This window comes from Cryptomeria japonica, chromosome 7 (assembly GCF_030272615.1).
Source record: "Cryptomeria japonica chromosome 7, Sugi_1.0, whole genome shotgun sequence".
Taxonomy (NCBI): domain Eukaryota; kingdom Viridiplantae; phylum Streptophyta; class Pinopsida; order Cupressales; family Cupressaceae; genus Cryptomeria; species Cryptomeria japonica.
The window spans coordinates 591984576-591990634 of NC_081411.1; the positions used below are offsets into that span (position 1 = coordinate 591984576).

The following is a 6059-nucleotide window of genomic DNA, read 5'->3' on the forward strand; positions in this document are numbered from 1 at the left end:
AACCCTATCAATAAGGTTGTGTCTATCAGAAGTTAACTATATGCATAAGTGTAGCAAGCAAGCAACATTTACAACGACTTATTCAAGTTCAACATCTACAACGAGTTATTCAGGAAGGAACTTGAAGGAAATTCTGGGGTGAACAGTAAGGAAAACTTGTAGTCTTGAGATTATAACCATAACAAATTTAACACTTTTATTTTCACCAAATGCTTTCAAATAGGACTTGTCCCTGTGAAACATATCATGGTACAATTATGCTCTTTTAAATTATTTTATGATTTCAAATACGGCTTATGCTGTAACAGATTGATCTACCCTGTTTGCCTTTGGCATTAAGTTCAAATTGTCAAGTTTAAACCTGGGGCAATGAATCACCCCTCAAATACCGATTTGTTATTATATACAAGTAAACAGAATTTGAGGTATATGAGCATTAAACATTAGATTTATAACTGCCATTCTAGTTTGGAAGTTGGTTCATTACTCAATGAAAACACCCTGATTGCAAAATCTTTCAATGCAGTATCTATCACCTCACAAAATCTATGTTCCCAATCATCTGGCTGAATGGCCTTATTGCTAAGGCCAGGTGTTCTGTCCTGAGAAGCAGAATATTTAGACTCACTCCAATCCACAACATAGGCAGTTACTCGCCTCCTAAACTTGACCTTAAACTCAATTCATGCTTAATATGTATAATATATAATGATTTATCATTGCCATGGAGGACTGCACGTACAATGTCCTGTATTCCTTCTTCAGCTGGAAACGGTGTATTACATTAAACAATGAAGTAGAGGCAGCTTCCAACAAAACTATGGAGTTGACCCTTTTCTCCTGCCTCTCTTTGCAGTGTACCTTTGGGTTACCCCTCTGTCAGGGTGTTCAGTGAGCCCTGATGGCCCAAAATTCCTACACTTGAAGGAAACTTGCCACAGAAGTATTAGTCAAAGATGATATGGATCCTCAAACGCTGGTACTGCCACAGAAGTATTTCTGTCCTTGTAATATGTAGGCATAATGGATAACCTTCTTGTGCTTGCAATAGATGACAGCATCTGAGAATTTTAGGCATTTCCTATTCTAATTTTTCTGAGTTAGTTGTTCACTTGTCATTGGTTAAGTTAGAGTTACGTCAGAGGAGTTGTTATCAGACAGAAATTTAAGGATTCCTTTGCGCTTACCTAGAGGTCTGCAAGAAGGATTTGGAAGAAAGATGATAGAGTACAATCTACAAGCAAGTGCTTCACAGAGGAGTCATTTCCAATCCCTGAATCTGACTATGAAGCAAAGCCATGGATTTTTATTCATCCACGATGTTGTCCTCTTGTCTGGTGAAGTGTCACTATTGGTCCCACCACCTTCTCCAAAATTCAGATTTGAAGACGAAGAATCTCTGCAATGTTTTTCCTCAAACATTTTTTATACAAACTGAAGGGAATTGAATATCCAAAGAAGAAGCAAACTCTCAGAATTTCGAAAAATCAAAGAGGAAAGGAGATGACGAAAACAAGAAAGACAAAAGATCATAAAACAGAGATTATAAAAATTGAAATCTGCAACTACTCCAAAGGAAGTTAAGAACCTGGAAAAGGCATTCAAGCTAGAAGATTAGCAGAAACGCTTAGAAAGAGTGCAAAAACTAAAGAAAAGATTCCTAAGAGAACAAAAAAGCGATAAAAGCTAGGCAGATTGAAAGATAGGCTGCTTGACAAGCTGAAAAACGAAGAAAAGAAAAAGAAAAACAAGAAGAGCAGGAACTACAAAAAAAACCTTTGACAAGGTTTTAAACTTGTAAAAAACATAAATGAATTTCTAGTTTGAGACTTTAGGAATCTTTATCATCATAAAAGAAATTATGAAAAAATAAATACAGAGAAAGAGAAACTACGAATAGCAATAAAAAGAAATATTTTGAAATAAGATGCAAAGAAAAATTCTCAGAAAAATTCTCAAGGTTATAAGAAGGGATGGGATGAGTTAAAATTAAAATTGGATTTTAGATTTGATAATAAAAAGAAAAAGATAGGAATCACATCAGAAACCAAGAACAAACCCAAAGAAGCAAATAAACAAAAAATCAAAAATACAAAAAATACAAAGCCAAAAACGCTTTGAAAAGGAAGTGGGAAAATTGGGCTGTATCTAAATATTCAGTTTCCTTCGGTTGTGTATAGAAATTGTTTGAGAAAGAACCATTGGAGAGATTCTTTGTCTCCAAATCTGAATCTTGGAAAAAACAGTAGGACCGATAGTAACACTTCATCAAGTAAGAGGACAACATCTTGGATGAATAAAAATCCATGGCTGTGCAGCACAGTCAGATTCAGTGGTTGGAAAATGATTCCTCTGCGAAGCACATGCCTGTAGGTTGTATTCTATTGTCTTTCTTCGAAATCCTTCTTGTAAACCTCCAGCTAAGCACAAAGGAATCTTAAATTTGTTTCCAATATCACCTCCTCTAACTCAACTGCAAAATAACCAAGATCAGATCAACAACTAACTGCAAGCAAGTGCTTCAAGTGTTCTGAAGCACTTGCTTCCAACAAAAGTATGGACTTGAACCTTTTCTCCTTCCTCTGTATCAGGGTGTTCGGTATGCCTTGAAGGAAAGTTGCCCGATATGAGATTCGGAAATTCTTGAAGGCTGTTCCTCTGTGAACTTAGACTCATAACCATGTTCAAGAGAGCCACTGAAGTAAGATCTTTGCAGTTGGGTTTTACTTCCTGAAAGCCCTTGTCCTCTGGACCCACCTGCTCATTCAACCAAGAATCAGAGAATACAAACTCACCCACATCGGTATACATCATCCATTGGAACTTTTCCCTGGCCATGAAAGAACAGTGTGAAAACTCTGCTTCCTGTGTCTTAGCCATTGGCAATGGATATCTGCTCACATTATGCCGGGTCGGGGCATATGGTTCCCAATGGACGCCTTTTATTGTGGATCAACATATAATTAAATATTCTTCAGTAATATCTCTTCCTGGAACACAACCGCTTTTGGATGTTTTTTTCAGTACCATTGCACTCGCATATATCGTTGAATCTAATTTCTTTACAGCTTGTTGGGTGATGTTGAAAGCTGTTGACACACTTCTCAATGGAAGCTTCAATATTGACACGCTGCTTGTCTGCCATGATCAACAGTAAACGACTACGATACTATTAAAATGGAGTATCTAGCAGATTGACAAGTAAATAAATGTGTTTTCCCTACCACAACACCAGGATTTTGACTGTTGAGAGCAGAGATATAATTAGCTTCTTCAGTTCCAACATTAAGCTCAAAATGCAGTGTCCCCCTCGAAAATATGGTGACATCTCCAGGATGCAAAATATCGATGAAAGCTTGACCTAATTTGATAAAGCAGGTGTTTAATGATTCGGAGAAGGAAATAAAGCAGGTGTTTAAAGAAGGCAGGTGTATGTTTTACCTTGAGTGTCAACAAAACCAACTTGAAGAGGCCCTCCTGAGATAAGAGTAAGCATTCCTGAAGCTCATGGATGCGTATGCAGTAAATTTACCCCACACGGAACCATCTTGAACCTAACATATTGCAGGCCCTGCGATCTGCAATGCCACAATCTATCACTGCAAATGGAAAACGAATAATGTTTGGAATAATAAGAATTATAAAATCTTACGCTGCTGCTGGATACTTGGCGACTGAACTGGCAGCGTATGCGTCCATTGGAGCGAACCCAGGTTGATCCGCTGCGAGAAGGGGCCGGAGTCCAGAGATAAACACCAAGGTGCAGGCACATAGTTTCATCTTGCTTTCTGCAGTTCTAACATGAGCATACTGCAGAGGTCTGTCATAAGATGGTGGGATGTCATAATAAACAACAGAAGGAATAGGGTTTCCAAGGATTGACAGAGTGATTTTGTATCCAAGCAACTGATGAAGTACTTGTTCTTCTTCTCGATGCTCACACCTAAAGATCTCTTGTGCAGAGTGCAAATAGAGTTACAATAGTTTCTATTGTGTCATTGAAGATGCAACGGAGGTCTTGTGTTGCAACATTTAGTCCTTGTCTATAGTTGATACCTTTGGCAAACAGAAAAATATCCTAATCTGTAATGAACTTCTCATATACCATGTGATGTGATTCAATGGGCTGGGAGGAATTCATAAACTCGGCATTCACTTTCATGGTCTCTGTTAAAACTGGGTTATGAATGTTGTCAACTAGGGCCATTGATTTTGCAGACCATTGGACATTTTGTGCAGGTGCCTGGCATCTTACCGCAGCTCCTTGGGCTCTATCTAAATATTCAATTCCCTTCCGTTGTGTATGGAGATTGTCTTCGAAAGAAGATGGCAGAGATTCTTTGTCTTTGCATCTGAATCTTTGAGAAGACAGTAGCACCAACAGTAACACCTCATCAGGTAAGAGGACAACATCTTGGATTTCCTGGTTTTGTTGCACTTGCCTCTGTTAAGCACTTTCCTGTTGGTCATACTCTGTCATCTTTATGTCCAGCTAAGCGCAAAGGAATCCTTATTCTGAGGCGCTCTGTCATCTGTTGCAGGCAGAAGAAGGTTATCTACTATCACAAGGACAAAAATACTTCTGTGGCCTAATAGAGTTTGAGGATTTATAGCATCGTTCACCCATGTAAACGTCGTAAAATTGGACATAACATGAGAATCGAGAGCACAAGCTTTCGGAATCTTGATAGTCTTGGTCATGTTATAACTCAATCCAATATAGCAGAATCTTGAACTAATATATAACCAGAATTTACTCATGGAAACTAAGACATAGCATTGTATGTTCAGAAAAGTACACTAACTTTGAAATACAATACCCATATAAATGATATTCAAATCTGTAATCCATGAACATTAAAAGACATTCAATGCTTCTTTCATTGGCCTGCTGATTGGTCTAACCAAGATATGACATAATATATCTAATAAAGTAAACATATAGCAATCTTGCAAAAGGACAACCAATAGATTATGAAACCTTCAATCCTTCATTCATGGTGCCGCTAATTGATCTAGCCAAGTAATAACTTCAAAAATGAAAGAAAATCTATACAGTCCAAGGACCTAACACAGGACTGACCCACAGGCAAATAACATAATCTTTCTTGCAAAATAATCTAACCATTTGACAATTGCATTCTCTAATTCTATACCCTCACAAATCACCTATGCTCATGGACGATACAATGATATAAATTCTAAGTAAATGAATACATAGATAGCTGACCTTGAGATATCTGATGAAGGATGGTTGCACCAACTGTGAAGAACAAAATAATCAAAATGATATAATGGAACCCGAGTCGTTTGTGTTTCTGAGCTCATATCTTTTTCAGAACACGAATTCAATCTCCCTCTATGGGAAAATGGCGATCAAGAAACCTTGAAGAGCACAGTAACCTTGAAATGCAACGCCCATATAAATGATTTTTAAATCTGTAATCCATAAACATTATAAGACCTTCAATGCTTCCTCCATTGGCCTGCTAATTGTTCTAGCCAAGAAATGACATTGTATATCTAAAGAAAACATATAATAATCTTGGGAAAGGACATTCAATATATTATAAGACCTTAATCCTTCATTCATGGTGCTGCTAATTGACCTAACACAAGACTGACCCAAAGACAAAGAACATACTGTTGATCAATCACCTCACAAATATCTGAATACAATGATAAGAATTCTCAGTAACTGAATACATACTACATAGAGAGCTTACACTAATTATTAAAGAACACCCTTGAAGAAAACTCTAGGGATGTAGAATACTATTGGAGCTCAATGTATATTATGAACTGTGATAGACCAAATATTACCTCATGTAGTGGAGCCTTGAGAATGTATATTTCTAATCTAAGAAAAAAACATTAGATTACAAAAAAGAGGGTATTTATATATTTACACGTCACAATTGAAAGTATTTTATGTGCTACCACGAGGGATTTATTATGGGAAGAAAAGTCAATATTCTTATCTTTGTTGATGTAAACTGGGTTGGAGACATTGACATTTTAGAACAAAATAATTTCTCATTATTTTTTAATTATCTTTT

General features: G+C 36.9%; 1 long non-coding RNA gene across 1 annotated transcript; it reads right to left on the bottom strand.

Annotated features, from left to right (window-relative positions):
- Nucleotides 1-204: 204 nt before the first annotated feature.
- On the bottom strand, nucleotides 205-5706 carry LOC131857215 (uncharacterized). The gene is made up of 5 exons (XR_009358609.1): nucleotides 5231-5706; nucleotides 3653-4532; nucleotides 3442-3578; nucleotides 3225-3361; nucleotides 205-3138 (listed from the first exon to the last, which is right to left on the bottom strand). It is a non-coding gene; the product is annotated as an uncharacterized LOC131857215 (long non-coding RNA).
- Nucleotides 5707-6059: the final 353 nt, after the last annotated feature.